This window comes from Neofelis nebulosa, chromosome 5, assembly GCF_028018385.1.
Source record: "Neofelis nebulosa isolate mNeoNeb1 chromosome 5, mNeoNeb1.pri, whole genome shotgun sequence".
Taxonomy (NCBI): domain Eukaryota; kingdom Metazoa; phylum Chordata; class Mammalia; order Carnivora; family Felidae; genus Neofelis; species Neofelis nebulosa.
Genome location: NC_080786.1, coordinates 58649086 through 58671256, shown reverse-complemented (window position 1 = coordinate 58671256; position 22171 = coordinate 58649086). Strand labels below are relative to the sequence as shown.

The following is a 22171-nucleotide window of genomic DNA, read 5'->3' as shown; positions in this document are numbered from 1 at the left end:
ACCTCGAGCAAAACTGAAAAAGAAAACAAACCAGAAAACATTCAAATTATCAATATCAGGAATGAAACAGAAGATACCACTATAGACACTATAGATATCAAAACAATAACAAGAAAATATTGTGAACAACTTTACACACATAAATTTGACACAAGGAAGAAATGGACCAATTCCTCAAAAAAATTAAATGATCACTTGTCCAATATGAAGCAGGTCATTTGAACAGCCCTATAATTATTAAAGAAATTGTGTTTACAATTTTGAAAATCTCCAAAAGAGATATATCCAGGTCCATATGGTTTCAATGGAGAACTCTACAAAATATTTAAAGAATTAGCACCAATTCAAAACTATTTCTCTTGGAAAATAGAAGACAAAGGAAAATTTTCCAATTCGACTTATGAAACTAACATTACTCAAATACCAAAATCAGACAAAAATGGCCAGCACACACACACACACACACACACACACACACACACACAAGCCCCACAAATGTATATCCTTCATGAATACAGATGAAAAGGTCCTGAACAAAATATTAGTCAAGTTGAATTCAATAATATATTTAAAAAGTTATAAACCTGAAAGGTATCTATTCAAAGCCACCCCTACCCCTGCCACCACCACCAGTCACATTTACAGACAGAAATCACAGGTGTCTGACCTTGACCCTCTTTGCTTTTCTAGGCCACAGTGCCCTACATTCTCCGAAAATAGATCCCAAGTACAAAATATATTCTCCTCTAGCCTGAGCCCAACCTACATCCTGGTGTAGCCCTAGACAGAGCCCCTGCCACTTCCTGCTTTACTTGGCTAAGAGTAGACCTCTTGCCCATACGCCCCACCATGGGCAAGGCTGCAACCCTCTTCCTTCAAAATCCCTTAAAAGGCCCAGCTTAAGAGAAACTCAGCGCTGGCATTTCTCTGGATGTCTGGCCCCTCTCCTCCTTTGGAGAGTGAATAAACTCTGTCCTGCTTGTTGCTCCACTCATTGTGCAATTCTTTGCCACCGGTGTCACAGGCCACCTTGACAAAATCATAAGTCAACTGGGGTTCGTTCCAGAGATACCAAGCTGGTTCAATATTTGAACATCAATCAATGCAATTTACCATATCAACAGGTTAAAGAAAAGTCACATGATCATATCATTTGACATTTGACATGATCATATCAATTGTCAAAAGAAAAATCTTTTGACAATTTCAACACCCATATATGATAAAAATAAGAATAAACTTGATGAAGAACATCTACAAAAAACCCTACAGCTAATGGTATATTTAATAGGCAATACTGAATACATTCCCCCCACAGATGGAGAATAAGACAAGAACGACTACTCTCACTACTCTTATTCAACATAGTACTGGAAGTTCATCATAGTACTGGAAGTGTAATAAGGCAAAAAATGGAAATAAAACTTACACAGATCAGAAAGAAAGAAACAAAACTATCCCTATCTGTACACTGCCTACATATAAAATTCAAAGAATCTACAAAAAAAAAAAAAAAAAAAAAGAATAGAACTAATAAGCAAGACCAGTAAGGCTAAAAGATACAAGATAAAAAAGTCAGGGGTGCCTGGGTGGTTCAGTCAATTAAGCATCCAGCTCTTCTAAAAAATTTTTAATGTTTATTTTTGAGAGAGAGACATAGACAGAGACAGAAAGCGAGCAAGGTAGGGGAGGGAGAGAGAGGGAGACACAGAATCCTAAGCAGGCTCCAGGCTCTGCTCTGTCAGCACAGAGCCCAACGTGGAGCATAAACTCAGACCAGGATATCATGACCTGAGCCAAAGTCTGAGGTTTAATCTTAACCAACTGAGCCACCAGGCACCCCAGCGTCTGACTTTTGATTTCAGCTCAGGTCATGATCTCACAATGTGAAACTTACATGTGCTGACAGGGCAATGCCTGGTTGGGATTCTCTCTCTCTCCCTCTCTCTCTCCGCCCCTCCCCTGCTTGCACACACTCACTCTCTCACTTTCTCTCTCAAAATAAATAAATAAACTTTTAAAAATAAATAAATAAATAAATACCCCACAAAGGTCCTTACTAGTAATGAATACATGGACACCAAAATTTAAAAAAATAAAATAACAACTGCACAAAAAATGAAATGCTTAGATGTAAATCTAACAAAATACGTTTTGGACTTGCATACTCGAAAACTACAGAAAGTTGATAAAAAAAACTGAAGATGATCTAAATAAATAGACAAACATAATGTGTCCATATATTTGAAGACTCAACCTAGTAAAGATGTCAAATCTCCCTGAATTGATAAACAACGGTTTTAATATAATTCCCATCAAAATCCCAGTAAGATTTTTCTGTAGAAATACACAAGCTTATTCTAAAATCTATACGGAAATAAAAAGAAATGAGGACCCCTAAATTAATTTTAAAAAAGAACAATAAGGTAAGAGCAGTCTACCAATTTTAAGACATATATGTATATATGTATATATATGTGTATATATATACATATATATATAATACACTTTTTAAGAATTGTTATACAGTTATGGTAATCAAGACTGTATGGTATTGGTGGAAGAATAAATACATAGATCAATGGGTTAGAATAAAGAACCCAGATATAAACCCACATAAATATGCCCAAATGAGTTTTGAAAAGGTGGAAAAGTAGTCCAATGGAGACAGCACAGTCTTCCTCACAAATGGTCCTGGAGCAACTGGACTTATATAAGGGAGAAAAAAGATTCTGATACTTTATACAAAGGTTAACTTAAAATGAATTATAGACTTAAACATAAGTATTGAAGGAAAGAAAAATAGAAGAATACTTTTAGGATGTAAAGCTAGGCGATTTGGTCTTAGATTTGACACTAAAAGCACCATCCATAAAAGAAAAATAAAAACTTTTGCTCTATGAAAGATCCTGTTTTGAGGATGGAAAGACAAGCTACAAGGTGGGAGAAAAAAAATTTCATAGGGCACATCCAACAAAACATGAATATTCAGAATGTATAAAGAAGTCTCAAAAGTCAACAATAAAAAAATAATATTAGAAAATGGCCGAGAAACAAGAGGCCTTTCACTGATAAGGATATACAGATGACAAATAAGCACAAGCATGTTCAACACCATTTGGATGTGCAAATTGAAACCATAATGAGATATCACTTACGAGAATGCCTAAAATAAAAAAAATATTTCCATCACTCATACATTGCTGATGGGAATGCAAAATGGGACAGCCACTCCCAAAAAGGTGTGCAGTTTTCATAAAACTAAACATGTAACTACCATACTACTCAGAAACTTCACCCTTGGTCATTCATAGCAGGGAAATGAAAACTCACCGTTCATAAAGAAACATGTATACGAATATTTATACAAGCTTTATTTGTATCATCCCAACAATATATATAAATATAAATATCTAGTTCCAGAATCCCTTTCTTACCACCTTCATTACTGCTATTCCGGGTCAAGCCACCAGCATGCCCCTTAATTCTTGCAATGCATGTCTTTATTTATTTATTTATTTATTTATTTATTTATTTATTTATTTAAAATTTCTTTTAAATGTTTTTATTTATTTTTGAGACAGAGAGAGGCAGAGCATGAGCAGGGGAGGGGCAGAGAGAGAGGGAGACACAGAATCCGAAGCAGGCTCCAGGCTCTGCGCTGTCAGCACAGAGCCTGATGCAGGGCTCGAACTCACGGAGTGTGAGATCATGACCTGAGCCGAAGCCGGATGCTTAACCGACTGAGCCACCCAGGCGCCCCTGCATGTCCCTATTTATAAGTGATACCCTACGGCTTGGTCTCCTCATAAAAACCAGAGCCTTACTAAACTGAAACTAGACTGATAGCGTGACTTCCCTGCTCAGAACTGCAGCAGGTTCCATTTTTCTCTACGTAAAGCCAAAATCCTTTAAGAGTCTACAAAGCACAAGACCAGGCCCCCAATTTCCCCCTCTGAATTCATCTCGCTTGCACCGCTCACGCAGCACCTGATTCCTTCTTAAGGGGAGGCCACGTCCTGAGGAGCCCAATGTGCGCGCCTTCTCTTCCCCACCTCAGCTCCATCAGTAATGCAGGAACAGGCGTAGACCCCAGGCCCACCTCCGACTCCTCTAGTCACCTCCCTCAGCATTTCCCGGGACAGACTCACCTCACAGGTCCTAGGATTGAACGGAACGTTGCCCCGAAGCTAGCCAGCGGAAGCGGCTCAGGCCCTGGGGCGGGATCTCAGGGCCCCGGTACCCGGATGGAGGTCAAAGGTGGGTGCATTTCCAACTGGCACTTGCCGGCTCCTGTCCGCCACGCGTAAGAGGCAGTCAGGGGCGGTGGGGACCCAGCACTGAGAACAGAGCCTTGGGGCCCCGCAGGCAATCTACTCCACACTGCTGTTGTGCGGGTTGTTTCGGTTGTTTCTCCAGACTCAGGGTAAGTGCCTGCTTAGGTTCTGTGTTGCCTCCTGTCCCTCTACTGGGGTATTCATACCGTCCCCGCTACGCATGTGGTTCATTCGCTCACTGCTGTAAAGGCCTTGCTAAAATCATATGTTCGCCAGAAGGCTTCATCTGTTAAGGATATTTCATTGTATAATTCCTATCCCCTACCTTGGGATCCATGTCCCTTAACTTTCTTTTTCTGTGTTAAAAACGCTATTCACTTTCTGAGGTAGGGTTTGGGTTTGGGTTTTGTTTTTTTGGGGTTTTTTTTTGTTTGTTTTGTTTTGCTATTTTGTTTTGTACTTTTTATTTGTTCACTTTTTTAAATTTTCTGTGACATTCTACTAGAAGATAACTTTCTAAGGGGCAAGGGAAAAAATTCTCTAGCCATATCAGCTTCAGCTCTTAGGTCACAGCAGAGGATTTTGTGTCCTACTTTAGATCTGGCCCTTTTCTTCATGCTCATTGTTCCTGTCTAGATTCAAGCAAATATCCTTCACGTGAGCTACCGCAGTAGCCTTCAGTCTTGAGTCTCTCCAGTGGCCTGTTTCTATGCATTTAGAGAATTTTCTAAAATGGAAATTTGGTTGTATTACTCCCCTTTCTGATACCATGCAATGTTTTCCCGTTGCTCTTAGGTTTGCTTAAAAGTTGAGTGAGAAAGCTCATTTGAAAAGTAGGTGGACAGTGGAGCATGCTTAAGGACACAATTAAGCTTGGAGATCATGGAATTATTCCCATTCCAGTGGGGCTTATGAAAATGCTTTGGAGAGTGGTGATGGTTGTGACTCGCGGCACTCTAGAATTTTAAGCAACACGCACAACTGTGTGTGTCAGGCCTGATCCAGTCTGGGGAAGTGAATTTCTCTGGCATCCTTCAGTCTTTCATGTTTAGACACAGAGAAGGCAGTCAGTGGGATTCTCTGAGGGTTTTTGTTTTTCCAGTAGTTGAACAGTTTTGAGGAAGTTACAAGTTTATTAGCATTAAAGGAAGACATTGTGAGGATTAAAAACAAACTAAAAATGAGAGAAGTGAAACTAGGTGGTGTGTGTGCAATTGTTCAGAGGGATTTATAACATTCCTTGGTATTTAGCAAAGATAGTATCCTCAGATTTTGATGGCAGAAGGGTAGACAGGGAGGTCACTATTGATCCGTACCCTAGTCTCCACGTGCTGAGGCAGGAATTTGAGATCATGTAGAATCACTAACACAAAATTATAAAGCTGGAAGATACCTTATTTATGTCTTAATTTGTAGTTAGTACACTCAGTATATAATTAGTAGTATATTTATAGCCATTTCATTCTAGGTAAACTGTGAATGTTTTTGCTAATTTAAAATACCTGTATTTCAAGATGGGTGGCTCAGTCGGTTCAGTGTCCGACTTCCGCTCAGGTCATGATCTCACATTTTGTGGGTTCAAGCCCCACATTGGGCAGGCTCTGTGCTGACAGCTTGCTCAGAGTCTGGAGCCTGCTTTGGATTCTGTGTCTCCTTCTCTCTCTGCTCCTCTGCCGCTTGCGCTCTGTCTCTGTTTCTCAAAAGTAAATAAACGTTAAAAAATTATTTTAAGAGATGGAATGTGGATAAAAGTGTTGTGTCATTTTGTAAATAATGTCATATTCCTATTAATAGAGTAGACTAATTTCCATTAGAACATGGATCATAACTGCCTTATTTGTTATTCTGAGTTCCTAGAGCAATATCTGGGAGGATGCTTTTTATTTTTTTGAATAAATAAATAACATTTGTCATTTTATATAATTTTTGTTTCATACAATTTTTCCATTTTGCCACACTAGTGGCCATTTGCCACACTAAAGTTTTAAAAAAATTTACCTGAGTGAGAATTTCACAATATTATGGTCTATTTATAAAATCCTGTGAAAAAGAACATATGAAGGACAGTTTGAAGGATGGTTGCTCATGGTAGATTGCCTTGAAGTTAAAAGAAAGGAACGTCCTGTTATGATGTATTATAACTTAGATTATATAATAGGTAGTAGATAGTCCTTGTTGTGCAGTGAATTGAAAATATATTTAGGTTTTATTTTATATTTCAGTGGATATACTTCTTTGAAGAACATCATTCCTATTATTTTAAATTAGAGCTAAAGGGAAATATATCGAATCCAAAATTCAGATAGTAATATATGACAGGAAGATATCTGTTTTAATTAATGGAGAGTAAAATTCATTAGGGGCTGTTAAGCACTAGTAAATTTTCAATATAGGGTAAAAAAATGCAAAACTTCATCTCAAGAAAATGGTAAAGACTTGGGCATACGATTCAAAGGAAAAGTTTATATTTGAATATAACTGAAATATCAACTTAGTGAAGTTGAATCATTTATTTTCAAGAATATATAAAGATTTTCCAGTTGAAATTTAATACTAAATTTTGAAATATGGTTCACTCATTACCTACTTACTGAGAGCCTACATTATACTAAGATATGGAATCAAAGCAAAATCCTTATCAACACACACACACACACACACCAACACACACACACAAACCACATCCCTCCTACATATTATGTACATATTTATATGCATACTACATGTATACATGTACCTATATAATTACTATATCTACTTACATGTGCCTGTGAGCCTTTTACATACACACACATATATACTTACTACCTAAAATATATATATTTATATATTTTCTGAGACTTAAGGGCAACTCCTAAAATAATGGAAATTAAAACTGAAGACTCAAGCCATTATGAATGGGAAAGTAATTTTCTAATTTTAATAACATATGAATAAACATGGAGGTAAAACCCATTATCCAAGATTTAAAAATAAATAAAATAAGCATGATAATGAAAGGTCTATATGATTTTATCAAATGATATTGTCTAAGCCATAGCAGGTTCAATATGCAGATTTCTCCAGAATTGTATCTTAGGTATGTAGAAGCATTCATATTGGAACATGTGCTCAATTTTTAATTAGTACTTTGTCATAATTTTAATTGCATTTCTGCAAGGTTTTTTTTCTGTTATCTCTGAAAGATTCACCTTGCTACGATGATTATTCAATTTTAAAAGCATTTTGTTTTCAAAATGTTGTGAAAGAAAAGGAGCTACATTAATAAATTATTTAGCCTATTTTAAGATGGCACTGCATAAATATTCTGCTAGACCTTCTCTCTCCTTCCTGGAAACCTCTCTTTGTGAGATGCATTGACTCTTTCAAGACTGTGAAGGTGCTCTTTAGTAAATGGCTTCATAGGGCATCAATTTTTATGGAAACCAGTGCTGATTGCTTTTCTTTATCAGCCATTCTCAAAAGTATTTTTCTCCTCAAAAAAAGATCAGAAAAAATTGAATAAATGAAATGAATGAAATATTTATCTTTCCCTTGGTAAGTTTGATGTGTAGATTTATATACCAAATGTATTTTGTTTTCTGGGTCTTGTTGGTTTAATTAATGCAGGTGCCCTGCAAAAGTACATTTCTCACCATGTGGGGAGAACGACTTATAATTGTGTGTGTTATCTAATCATTTTTATGACTGATTATCGTTGGATTTATGTACTGGGCAAAGATCAATTTAAAACATGCTGTTATAATGTAGCTTGTTATTAAATGGAATCACTTTTATGTCAGACCTTGTCCTCCAAAATATTTAAAGCACATGCTGTAAAAACTTGATAAACTGTTCACCTGAAAATAAAGTGATCATATTACATACAGATTAGGAAGTACAAGAATGAGGAAAGTGTATAGGATGGGATAAAAAGTCAAGTCAGGAGTCCAGAAGACAGGAGAAAGAAAAAGAAGGATGGTAGGCAGGAAACAGAATATTATGTATATACTGAAAGAATTAAAAAAATTCAACTAAACAATGTATTGTTACTTGTTAATTAGCTAGTCTCTTTCCTAGCTTGTTCTGTATTTGTGACAGTATTTGTTACAATATTAGAATTTTAAAAATTAAATCACTGTTCTTACATATGTAATGTGTAATATTCTTCCTCCCTTACCTCTACTTTACTACCAACTCATTTCTGCCAGCCCAGAAATATTCTTGAAAAACTCCTTCTGAGGATGGAGTAAGGTACACACACACACACACACACACACACATTTGCAATTGGCTAAATCAAGTGATTATGCTTTAGGAATTGTAGCATTTAAGGAAAAATTATTGCTTCTTTTAGATTGTGGCCATAGTAATTCCTCTAAAGGAGTAATCAAAAAGCAATGTCAGATGGTTCTGAGGAAGGTTTTCTAATAATTCTTTTATTATTTGTTTACTTTGGGAGAAATGCTTTTATAGATAGTCAACATAACACTGTCATACAGATACATCTGTGTTTCTGGGGCATGATACAGTTTCTGTGACTTCAGCGATAGTGGAAGAATCCTCTCTGGATCAAGTTTAGGGTCATTAAAATATAAAGGTTCCCCAAATGGTTTCAGCATGTGAATTGCCTAAGAATCTAGTTAAATACAGATTCTTGGGCCACTGCTTTTGAGATTTGGATCCATTGTTTCTGGGTTGGGTCCAAGAGTCTGTTTTTGATTAGTATTCGAAATAATTCTTTGTGGTTCTTTAAGGAACTCTACTTTAGTAAAACTTAAGTAAGCCTTGCTATAACAAGCCAGAAGGCTGCTTCTCTGGTAATGTCTATTCTGGGTATCAGAAATTTTAGGTAATTATCAGCATCTGTACTCATTTTGGACAACTTTCTATAACCATAACTGAAATGATTCAATAATTTTGAATTTGTGAAGAAAACAAAAATAATTAATTAAAGTGCTGAGGTTAGTTTATTTGGTGAGAGCTATATTCACTGTATATTTAACCTCAGTAAGTGTTAATAACCAAAACAAGTGGATATTGTAATGCATTCCTTTGAATTCAGAAATCAGTAACTGCTTGGACACTAGAATTCCTTTTTTAAATTAGTAAATTTGCTTTTCCCAATAGGTAGTGAAATTATATAGTGCTGTTTGTTTGGTAGTGGTGTTTGTTTGTTTTGTTTTTCTTCAAAGATATAAAATCACTTTCAAAGTCCTTAAAGCTTTTTCTTTGTTTTTGAGCAAAGTACTTAAGTTGGAAGTTAGGAATAGTAGTATTGCGGTGTTATGCCTCCCTAGGAAGGTGACATTGAAAGTGCCCATGCCATATTTTTTATTTTCTTTTACTCCATTACCTGATTGTAATGAACCAAAGTAGGAGATCTTTAGTCTTTACTTGTATTTATTCTTTTTTGAATTCTGGATTAGGATTCGTCAATGGCATACCGACATATTTGGAATTCTAGAAAACAGAAGTACATAAAACTTTGGACAATTCAAAGAGTAGTAGAAATTTGAGGGGCATCTGGGTGGCTCAGTCAGTTAAGCATCCAACTTTGGCTCAGGTCATGATCTCACAGTTTGTGACTTCAAGCCCCACATTGGACTCTCTGCTGTCATCACGGAGCCCACTTCAGATCCTCTGTCTTCCTCTCTCTTTGCCCCTCCACACCCCCCTCCCCCCATCTTTCTTTCTCAAAAGTAAATAGAAATAAATTTGGGTTGGAAGAATCTCACTTGGAAAGCTGAGTAGAAAAAATGATTATTAAGAGGGACTGGGGAAACAAAAGCTCTGATGCTCAAATATGCTCATTTTAGGAATCACCTGGTAAAGTTGTCAAATATACAGATTCAGGAGGTCTTAGGTGGGCCATGGAATCTATATGTTTAACAATTGCACAGACTATTTTATTACAACTAAAGTTATAAAACTGGTAAACCCTGAAACAGAAATAGTTTTGGATTAGCTTGGTGAGGGCATGTTGGTAAAGGTCATCTCAGTTGAATCTGAGGAGTTGATGACCTGGGCCACCAAATATGGGTGAGTAATAGGTTCTTATTCACAGTGCTTCTATAGTTGCAATAAACTTTTTAAATTAAACATTATTTAGAGTATAATTTATTTACAATAAAATGTACTCATTTTAGGTTTACCTTTGTTTTGTCTCTATGAAGTTATAGTGATGAAATACTTGGTACATAATAATGTTTTGAGGAAGTATTTGTTACTTTTTAAAAATTGAAAATAATTCTCCATTTGTTTTTTTTTTAAAAAAACCTCAATAACAGAAAACCTCAGGAAATGCCTTGGGATATCTGTTGATAACTTCTAGTAGTTTGATTATTTTGATAGTATGACTATCTTCAAATCTGATTACTTAGTCATGGTGTAAACAAATTATTTTCCTACCCTTCTTTCAGTGCTGAGTTAAAGTTTCACCTTTGAAGACATTATACTGTATGTACTACTGAAGTTATTCTAGTATTGAAAACATAGGATAGTCCCAGCACTTTTAGCAAAGAACTAAAGAATGCTATAGTGAATGTTTTTATAACTCTCAATCAGAATGTCTTTCATCTTACATTTGTAGAAATTTAGGAGTTTTGTCAATACTACAGAATGCTATGTATATTGCCCTGTTATTTCTTAAAATTATGTAACTCCTGCATTCCACAAGCATTTAGGGTACTCAGGACATGTTTATTCTAGGTGCTGTGAACTAAATAGGTAGCAGAGGGTTGACAGTACTATCAGGTATCATCAAATTCAGATCTTTGCCCAGCAAGCCTATAAAAAAATTAGAACACACTGCTATAACAGGACTGTAATATATGGCTTTATTTCATTTATATTTGCTTAACAAATAAACGTAAGCATGAAATCTCTTTGATCCAAAAAATATTCTTGATCTATGTTTTATCATCAATTATTGCGTAAGTTCAATACTTAAGAACATGTATCTAACTCAGTGACTATAAATGCTCCATGGATCTTGAAATGGTTTTCAAATATAAGTTTCTAAATTCTGGATAAAGTTTGGAAGTAAGGCATGTATTTGAGTAATTTACTTTGATTTTAAATAAATTTCTATCGCCCATAATGGAGTGTTGTTTATTTTACTTCATAGTCTTACTGAAATCACTTTTTATCTGAATGGAAGATACTCCTTCTATAGTTCATTGCACATATAATTTCTAAGACTTGTTTTCCTACTCTAATCTCCAGTAATACTATTGTATTATGTTTTCCTGTTTATCAATGAGGCTTCAAATTTTTTTATTGTTGTTCGTTGGCTTAGTAATTATGGTTATAGGACACTGCCATATTTTCTCTTTAGTTTCCTCTCTTTGTTTAGATGACTTCTCAAAACGTAACTTTGATTTCTGACCAGTGTTTATCTATGTGAAAACATATCTTTTGGACAATAAGAATGAAGTGTAAGGTCACCCCGATAAGATAAACTTTTGAGTGTGAGGGAAGTAGGAACAAATGTCATAACCAAAGGGAAAATTTAAGCACAAAATTATTTGATGCCCAAAATATGAGTTCTTCAAGAAACCATTTGTATGAATTATTATACAGTTTCTTGGCCAAAGTGACTGTGAATTGCCAGTGTTCTCAAACCAGAATCATTTCTAAAGATTATGTTTATTTATACATTTTTTGATGTATTTAATTTGAGGAAAATAAATATTCAAGTTATTTCAAATATCCCAAAAACATGTTGAAATTAAATGCATAGAAAAGGACACATTCTCCTAACCAAAAGTAATATATATCCCCATATATATTACAAAACATCTATATATATAATCAAGCTACTAATTTCCAGTGCATGTTGTGCCATTCATCTTTTATTGTCCTAAAGTTTACATCCCGACCTTCCGGTCTCACAAGAATCCAAGACAAAGTTAAATACTATACATTTTTATTTTCAAATTATTTTGCTAAATAATACTTTTATTTATATTTTTATTTATTTTTAAAAGTTTATTTATTTTGAGAGAGAGAGTGCAAGTCAGGAAGGAGCAGAGAGAGAGAGGGAGAGAGAATCCCAAGCAGGCTTCACAGTGTCAGCGTGGAGCCCAATTCTGGGATTGAATTCACAAAGCATGAGATTGTGACCTGAGCCGAAATCAAGAGTCAGATGCTTAACCTACTGAGCCACCCAGGTGCCCTGAAATAATACTTTTATTTAAAGGGACAGGAAAAGATATATTATAAAAATGAATGATACCATGTTTCAACTTTTACTGCTTTAAGGCAATTGAAGGTTTATAAGAAACTCTAAAGTCAACATCCTGTAAAGCCTCAAAGTAGTTAAGACTTTTTTAAGTTATATAATAAAAACTACAAAATTTATGTTGAACAAGGACAATTTAAGAAAATGTATATATGTACTTATCTTTTTATATTGCTATCAAGGAAATTCTGTTTGACAATATACTCTATGATGTTGTGAATAGATTATTAAAATTAATTAGACAACAGATGCAGTGTTTTCTGTCCGTAACAATCTATGTCTCTGATCAAATCATTTGTATCAAGGACACAGAGCCAAGAAATAACAGACAAAAACTTAGTCTTCGATCTGTGGCCCCAAAGCCTGTGATGTGATTTACCATGACACACTATCTTTCATGAAAATAAGATTTATCTTTGCTTTATACTTGAGGTAAATTGAGACAAAGAGAGGTTAAGATACCCACCTAAGATACAAAGCTTCTAATTCTGATTCTAGTTCCTTCTTCTACACCAAGCAACCTACCAAAGTGAATGGCTCATGAAGTTTGGTAGTAATAAGAAGGAGAAGACTCTGGAAACAATACCTGGTGTGTGTGTGGAGGGGAGGGGCGGGGAAGGAGGCTCTCAGCAGATCTAGTTCTCTCAGCAGATCTAGTTTTTTTGTGTTTTGTTTTTTTCCCCCAAATTTAGGAATGGTAACACAGGTACATAATACATATTATGCAAACTGTTTTGCTCCTGGCTTTTTTCCATTGGAGGTTCTTTCATACTAGTCACTACCTATCTGCCTTTCTTTTAAATAGTCAGTAAGAGGGAACACCTGTCCATGAAAAATAAAGATGCCACAAGTACACCTATAGTCATCTTCTAAGGATGAATCAGTCCTTAGACATTATAGCTGGTATTTGAAAATTCACAGGCTGATGTAAATGATTACCTTGGAATTTGTGGAGGTGGGTAGGAAGACTTAAATTGTACTGGATATGAAACAATATCTTTTACATGCATCCTTAATTATCTACTTAATTCAAAAACTATTACCTCCCTCCTATATTTCTAGTCTCTATGATTGAGAAAGAGGTGAAATATGCTTTAATTGGCAAAGTACCTCATTGGAAACAGGTCACTATTATAACATGTGATTCCTGCGTGTGCACTCTCACAATCAAGGCAGTATCTTTGTAAATACAAATGACCTGATGAACTCTGAGACTTCACCCAGATAATTCAGATAGTACTAAGGAGTTTATTCATGCCAGCGTTTTGCATGAACACATTATGTACTGCCTAAAATATAAGATAGGCTAAGCTCCAGAGTTATTTATGCTTTAATGCAATGAGCATGGCCTTTGGAGATAAAAACCTTTGGTTCTTTTCACTGATTGTGTACGTTGAACCTTGCCTTCCTCGCCTGTTTCTCTAGAACACCTGTTCATTTCTTTTGTGTATGTGTGTGTGTGTGTGTGTGTGTGTGGCCAAAATAAAATAATAGAAAAAATAACACAATGTTTTTATGTAAGGGCTTAGTAAATTAGAACTCTCTTTGCTTTTATCTCTCCCACTGGACACTATTTTCATTTCACAATACTAGATGTTTTTACCTTGCTTCAACAATGTGCTATATATAATAACTCACCAAATATGTTGTTATAATTTTAAAGTATTTTTTTTTCCTTGAAGTCATTTTTTGTGGAAATCATTTTTAAATGTAAATTTCTTTTCTTCCTTAACAGGAAGATAACTTTATAATGTGACCTGAAATATCCAAAATATTTCAAGTGCTTAATTTTATTTCAGTCAAGGGGCGCCTGGGTGGCGCAGTTGGTTAAGCGTCCGACTTCAGCCAGGTCACGATCTCGCGGTCCGTGAGTTCGAGCCCCGCGTCAGGCTCTGGGCCGATGGCTCGGAGCCTGGAGCCTGTTTCCGACTCTGTGTCTCCCTCTCTCTCTGCCCCTCCCCCGTTCATGCTCTGTCTCTCTCTGTCCCAGAAATAAATAAAAAACGTTGAAAAAAAAAATTAAAAAAAAAAATTTTATTTCAGTCAATATATTATTTTCTATAATAAAAAGAAGTATAGAGTTATGTAATACTGCACATCTTCAGTGGTTAAATGGTTGTACTGATTTCTGATTATTTTTATTTTTGTTTTGACTGCTATTATGCGTATGTTGGATGATTTTTAGTCATTTGCCTTCACAGATTGTTTTGGCTGTTTTTCTTAAATATGTTTTGTTATTAGTAGACTTAAAAGAGAAAATATAGGCTCATGACATTTCAAACAATTCACCTAGGCTTGTTGGCATTTACTTGAGTGTTGAAGTTGCAATAATAGAATAGATTTTCTCCAAAGAAACAGCATGCATTCCTCACTTATTGCTCAAAGTGACCAACAAAATTCTCAAAATGTATTTAATCTGATGTAATTGCAAACATATTTTTTGCTTAATGCAGAAAATGCGTTTAGATGTTACTTATCACAATAAAACACAAATAGAAAAAGGTATAATTTAAATTTATACCTCCCTACATGCTTTTTTTAATGTTTATTTAGAGAGCAAGAGAGAGCACCAGTTGGGGAGGGTCAGAGAGAGAGAGAGGGAGAGAGAGAGAATCCCAAGCAGTCTCCATGCTTAGTGAGGCTTAATCTCATGACTGCGAGATCTTGACCTGAGCCGATTTCAAGAGTCTATCAGGAATGAGGTTCTTAACCGACCGAGCCACCCAGGTGCCCTGCTACATACATATTTTTTTATTGTTTCCTCTCTTGAATTCTTTTGTGTCCTGAGGCTAACCTTGAAACCAAGAACATGACAATTTAAAGAACTGAATATAGTATTTGTTCTGCTGATTTTCTTTGTTGATTTCTATTATCAATTTCCTTGAATTCTTTTTTAATTTTTATTGTCTCTTCTGTTTACTTTAGAATTAATTTCCTCTTCTTTTTCTAGTTTCCTATGGTAGGAGTTTAGATTGTTAAATTTAATTTTTCCTCTTTTCTATTATATGCATTCAGTGCCATAAATTTTCATCTAAGCAATACTTTCACTCCATGCCACAAATTTTGATGTTGTATTTTCATTTTCATTTAGTTGAAATACTTTAAAATTTCTCCTGAGATTTCTTCATTGCCCTATTTGTTATTTAGAAGTATGTTGTTTAATCTCTAAATGTTTGTAATTTACATTTTTCTGTTACTGATTTCAGGTTTAATTCCATGTGGTTTGAGATCATACATTGTATTTTTTACATTCTTTAAATTTGTACAGGTATGTCTTATGGCCCAGAATGTGGTCTATCACTGCAAGAACCTGTTTGAACTTCTGAAACTAAAACTCACAAAACATTGTGGGCCCCTATGACTGCTCCCCTGGAATTTTATCTCTCAGACTCACTCACAGTGAATCACCAGCAACTGTGCACATACAATTTAGGTTTTCCCATCCGGTCCTGGTTTCCAGGCAGGTTTCTGCTCTGGCAGGTTGTGACTCTCTACTTGCCTGCCTTTGTCTCTAGTTTTGGCTGTTGCAGTTTGTCCTGTGACCTCACTTCTCTGATGAATCAAAGAAGAGCAGTTGATTTTTTAGTTTGTTTACTTTCTTTTTTGTTTTGTTTTAACTTGTTGTTAGGATGGATTGATGACTTCCAAGCTCCTAATGTGCTGGACTAGAAATTGAATCAGCACATGTATTTTAATACCTAGGAAACCTACTTGAATAAACCCACTTGAATAATAACAAAGAGATACACTCAAAAACACAATAGGCAATTAAAGTAGAATGCAAAAACTGGTAAAATAGTCCAAAAAAAGGCAGAAAAGAGGAAATAAGTAAATGAAGCACTGAGGTAAAAAACAAAACAAATAATAAAATACTATGTATTAATACCTCCAATCAGTATTACATTGCACGTAAAACAAAACAAACAAAAAAAGGTAAAACAGTGAATTGAAATATTATTGTGTGAAAAGGTTAATAAGTCTGCAAATGAGAAGAAAGAGAGAAAGAATATGAATAAGAATGTTAAGAATGGAAGACAGACGCATTAAAAGAATGCTAAGTGAATGTTATGAGCAACTATATGTATATAAATTAGCTTAAATTAAATGCACCAGTTTGACACAAACCTCAAACTATTGAAACTTAGCCAGATGAAATACATAATCTAAAAATTTGTATAGCTACTTAAGATACCGAAATTGTAACTAAAACATTTCTCAAAAAAGAAGTTTATATGCCCATATATTTAAATTGGTGAATTCTCTCAGCCATTTAAAAAATAAGTAACATAGGGGTGCTTGGGTGGCTCAGTCTGTTGAGTGTCCAACTTTGGCTCAGGTCATGATCTGGCAGTTTGTGGATTCGAGCCCCGCATCAGGCTCTATGCTGATAGCTCAGAGCCTGGAGCCTGCTTCAGATTCTGTGTCTCCCTCTCTCTGCCCCTCCCCTACTCACATTCTCTCTCACTCTCTCAAAAATAAATAAACATTTAAAAAAATTTTGTTCTTATTTTTTTTTATTATATGAAATTTATTGTCAAATTAGTTTCCATACAACACCCAATGCTCATCCCAAAAGATGCCCTCTTCAATGCCCATCACCTACCCTACCCTCCCTCCCACCCCCATCAACCCTCAGTTTGTTCTCAGTTTTTAAGAGTCTCTTATGCTTTGGCTGTCTCTCCCACTCTAACCTCTTTTTTTTCTTTTTCTTTCCTTCCCCTCCCCCATGGGTTTCTGTTAAGTTTCTCAGGATCCACATAAGAGTGAAAACATATGGTATCTGTCTTTCTCTGTATGGCTTATTTCACTTAGCATCACACTCTCCAGTTCCATCCACGTTGCTACAAAGGGCCATATTTCATTCTTTCTCATTGCCACGTAGTACTCCATTGTGTATATAAACCACAGTTTCTTTATCCATTCATCAGTTGATGGACAGTTAGGCTCTTTCCATAATTTGGCTATTGTTGAGAGTGCTGCTATAAACATTGGGGTACAAGTGCCCCTATGCATCAGCACTCCTGTATCCCTTGGGTAAATTCCTAGCAGTGCTACTTCTGGGTCATAGGGTAGGTCTATTTTTAAAAAAATTTAAATAAAATATAAGTAGCATTAATTCTATACACTATAGTATACTTACCAAATATTTTTTTTTATTAAGCCAGCATAATTCTAATACTAAAACCAGAAAAATAAGAAAAACAAACAAACTGCAGAGTAGTATCTGTCCTGCACAGAGGCAAAAATCCTCAACAGAATGTTGGCAAGTTGAATTTAGCAACACATTAAAAACAAAACAAAACTCAAAGACTAAGTTGAAGTGGGGGTTTATCCCAGTATGTAAGAATATGCTATATTCAAAAATCAGTAATTCATGACATTATATCAATGGTTTTTTGACAACATTCAGCATGCATTCATGACAGGAATGCTCAACAAACTTGGAATAAAAAGAAATTTCCCCAATCAGATAAGGGACATATATTTAAAAATCTACAGCTATCATCATTCTTAATGTTGAAAGATTGAATGTTTTTCCTTTAATAACAGGGAAAAAGTAAAGATATGCACTCTCATCATTTCTATTCGACATTGTTTTGGAAGTTTTAGCCAGTATAATAAGATAAGAAAAAGGAATAAAAGTCACACACATTGGAAAGGAAGAAATATAACTACCCTATTCATAGATGATATTGTCTACCTAGAAAATCCCAAGGAATCTTGACAGTTTTATGTGTAAACCTGGCTGGGCTATAATATACAGTCATTAAATCAACACTAAGGTGTTGCACTGAAGATATTTAGTAAATGTGAATAACATCTACAATCAATTGACTTTATAAAGATTATTCTTTATAATGTGGACGACCTCAGTCAATCAGTTGGAAACCCTTAAAAACCAAACTGAGGTTTCCCTGAGGACAAGGAAATTCTGCCTAAACTCCCACCTGAGAATTTCCAACCTACTGGCTTGCCGTACAAATTTTGGACTTGCCAAATTAAAAAATTGTGAAAGTCAGTTCCTCAAAATCCATCCATACATATGTACATATATACATGCACACACATATATATAAACACACACAAACATATATACATATATATGTAAATTTTTTTCTGTTTATCTGAAAACCTTGATACAGAATCTAAAAAAAAAAAACTAGAATGAATGAATTCAACAAAGAGTGTACGAGGTCAACACATAAGAATCAATCATATTTCTATGTACTAATAATGAACACTTGGAAACAAAAATTTTAAATTCAGTACTACTTACAGCAACTCAAAAAAATGAAATGTTAAGGTACAAATTTAATAAAACATGTAAAGCATCTGTATTCAGAAAATGCACAGTAGTGAAGAAGGAAGTCAAATATTTAGAAGACCTAAATATCTGGAGAGACCTATCATTTCATGAATTGGGAGACTCACCATAATAAATATCTCAAATCTCCTCAAATATATGGATACAATGCAATTCCAATTAATATTGCAGAAATATTTTTGTTGATATAAACAAGCTAATTTTAAATTTTATATGGATAGGCAAAGAAAAATCGCTCATGGGAGTGCAAAATGGTATAGCCACTGAAACAGTTTGGCAATTTCTTATAAATTGATACATACACTTGCTACATAATTCAGTAATTCTACTCCTGAATATTTACCCTGAACAAATTAAAATTTGTATTTACTCAATAAATTTGTTCTTCATCAGCTATATGGATAAGCAAGCTATGATACATTGACACAATGGAATACTACTCATTAATAAAAATGAACACAGCATTAATATAAACAATTTGGATGAATCTCAAAGACATTATGCTGAGTGAAAGAAGACAGTATTAAAAGGATACACAGTGTATGATTCCATTTATAAGACTTTCATGAAAATTCCAAGCTATGGAAATGGGGAAGAGTAGAATTGTTTAGGGATGGGGGAAGGTTGGACTACATAGGGGCAGCAAAAAGGAGTGTTGGTGATTTTTTTAATTGTCCGTTACCCTGGTTGTGGTTGTGGCTATATGAATCAACACATATGTTAAAACTCATAAAAGTGAGGCACCTGGGTGGCTCAGTCAGTAAAGCGTCTGATTTTGGCTCAGGTCATGATCTCGCGTTTTGTGAGTTCGAGCCCCGTGTGGGGTTCTGTGCTGACAGCTTAGAGCCTGGAGCCTGCTTCCGATTCTGTATCTCCCTTTCTCTGTGCTCCTCCCCTGTTCACTCTCTGTCTCTGTCTCTCTCAAAAATAAACGTTAAAAAATTAAAAAAAAAAAAAACTCATAAAAGTGTACACCATCAAAAGGCGGGTTTACTTTATGTTTATTAAAAAAAAGACACAAAGAAATAAATTCAACAAGATTTCCCTCTGGCACACAAAATCATCTTCCACTCCTTTCACCCACATAGCTTTTACCATGTTTTAATATACTTTAAAACATACTTATTTGACATGTTTGTTGTGTTACTTTTCCACTAGGATGTAAACTCCAATGTATAACAGGGATTTATCTTTCTTTTTTTTTTTTTTTTCCTAGTGATTTAGGTCCGATAGCTGAAGAGTGCATTACAATAATATATACTCAATAAATATTAGTTGGGTGAATAAAGCATTTTAGAACATAGTAAAAGTGTGTTTAAATATTTCCATTTTAATTCAAAGGGCATAATGATAGTTCAGTGAAAACTGATACTTTCTGCTCAAATGTTTTCATGAAGTATAATTGCTGTAAAATAGTAATTTAGTGGAAAAGAAAGACTTGTTGCACTTTGATCTCTTATCATAGTGAACTTTGTGTTGTTGATTTATCACAGTGAACTTTAGGTTGTTAATCTGTATTTTATGTTTATACCCTTCATAGTAGGAAATTAGTTACTGTAACAATTACTGTAGTATGTCAGTGCTGTATGTTATCAAGAATGCATGAATTCAAAATATTTCATTGTATTATAGTGTACCAGCAATTATACAGTTATACATTTTTTCTCCTAGAGACATTTAATTTTCTGAATTATAAATGGAAAACGCTGAAATTTTTTCATATAAAACCAAATAGACAAAGGATAAAACACATTATCTTTTCCAAAATATTTCATTCCTATAACCCATGTGCTGCCACTTAAAATTAAATCGGTATCTAGTTAGTGGTTTTAGGCTTATTTCAATAACTGTCTTTAGCGTTTCCATTCCTTAAATATTAAAAAACAACAAAAAATATTTTTTCTTTTTCTCCATAACTAAATCATGCTTCACATTTGTCATTTACTCTCTAGGTAGTAAAAAGTTTTGTCAAATCTTTTTCAAATTAAAAAAAATATATTGATCATTATCAGAAAAAAATAGTTTACTAACTAGCACAATATCTCACTTTTTAACAGGTTGGTGTGTTATAGAAATTTCTTTCCAATTTCTACCAGACAGCTTTAGCTACTCAGGTATATTTTTCTCTCCAACTTCCTGGGAAATATTTGCTAATATTTTTTAACATACTGGGATCTATTGATATCTCTAACACCTAACACAGGGCTTATTATGTAATAAATGTTTGTCATATGAAAAAAAATACAATATGTACATTCATCACTAAATAGCTTCCTTTGCCTTTATTCCTAAAGCCATATCTTGTGATCATACTAAGGATGTGTAAGGGAAATATAAGAACATATAGAGATAATGTAAAAACAATATGTTAATTACGCTTATAAAATATTAAATATTAATAACTGATTTTATTAAAAGATCACAATGTCAGGCATTGTGAAAACTTTGCATACTTGCTTAGCTAAAATTCTATTTATATACTCTTTAAAGTATATTTTTCAATATCTCTTTAAAATTATGGAGTAAGTTAAAATTATCTGTGAAAGGTAGATGTATCAAGTGATGCATCAGTGTAGTGCTTCTCCAAGTGTGACCAATCAAGGGCTCCATAAATTAAAACCTTTTTATAATAATACAAATATATCATATGCCTTTTTAATTTCTCACAAGTGTATGGAAAAAGTAGTATCATAACAGGTTGAAATCCAAGGCAGGAATGAGACTCTATCTTTTATTAAGCTAAACGTTAAAGAGATTTGCAAAAAAAAAAAGTAAAACAATGTCACTTCCCTTATTACTTTTTGTTTTGGACAGTATATTTTTCCAAAAAATATTTTTATGTTAACATGCAATGGATTATTACCATGTTTTGATGACCGAATATTTTTAATTCTCATTTTTAGTATCAGATGTGATAAGTATTTATATATAAAATCACATAATTGAAAGCTCTTTGGGAACTTCAGTATCTTTTAAGAGGGTAAAGGGGTCCTGAAAGTAAAATATTAAAGAATCACTGGTCTAGCTAATACAGAGAGCATAGCAGATTAAGAAAGTGCATATGTAACAAATTATAGGTCTAAATTACTTAATCATATATTTTGATTTATGTTATTTGGAGATAATAAGACAGCCTAACTCAGAGGGTGTTGTATTATTTACATTAAGTGATTCATGTAAATCTCTAGTAAAGTGTGTGATACATGGTAGAGGTTTAATAAATATTCTGAAATGAACCTTCAGAAAGTCTGGATTCAGTAATTTGAGTTCTCACATAACTGTGTGAAAAGACGATAGTCTGTGTTATATGTGAATATATACATACATACATACATATATACACAT

The 22171-nt window shown here is 34.3% G+C and overlaps 1 protein-coding gene across 1 annotated transcript in view; it reads left to right on the top strand.

The window, feature by feature from the left end:
• Positions 1 to 4316: 4316 nt before the first annotated feature.
• The window catches only part of SI (sucrase-isomaltase), a 159636-nt gene continuing 141781 nt past the window's right edge, over positions 4317 to 22171 (top strand). The window contains exon 1 of the mRNA XM_058730407.1: positions 4317 to 4426. The gene's annotated coding sequence lies outside the window, so the exon portion shown is untranslated. The remainder of the gene's footprint in view (positions 4427 to 22171) is intronic.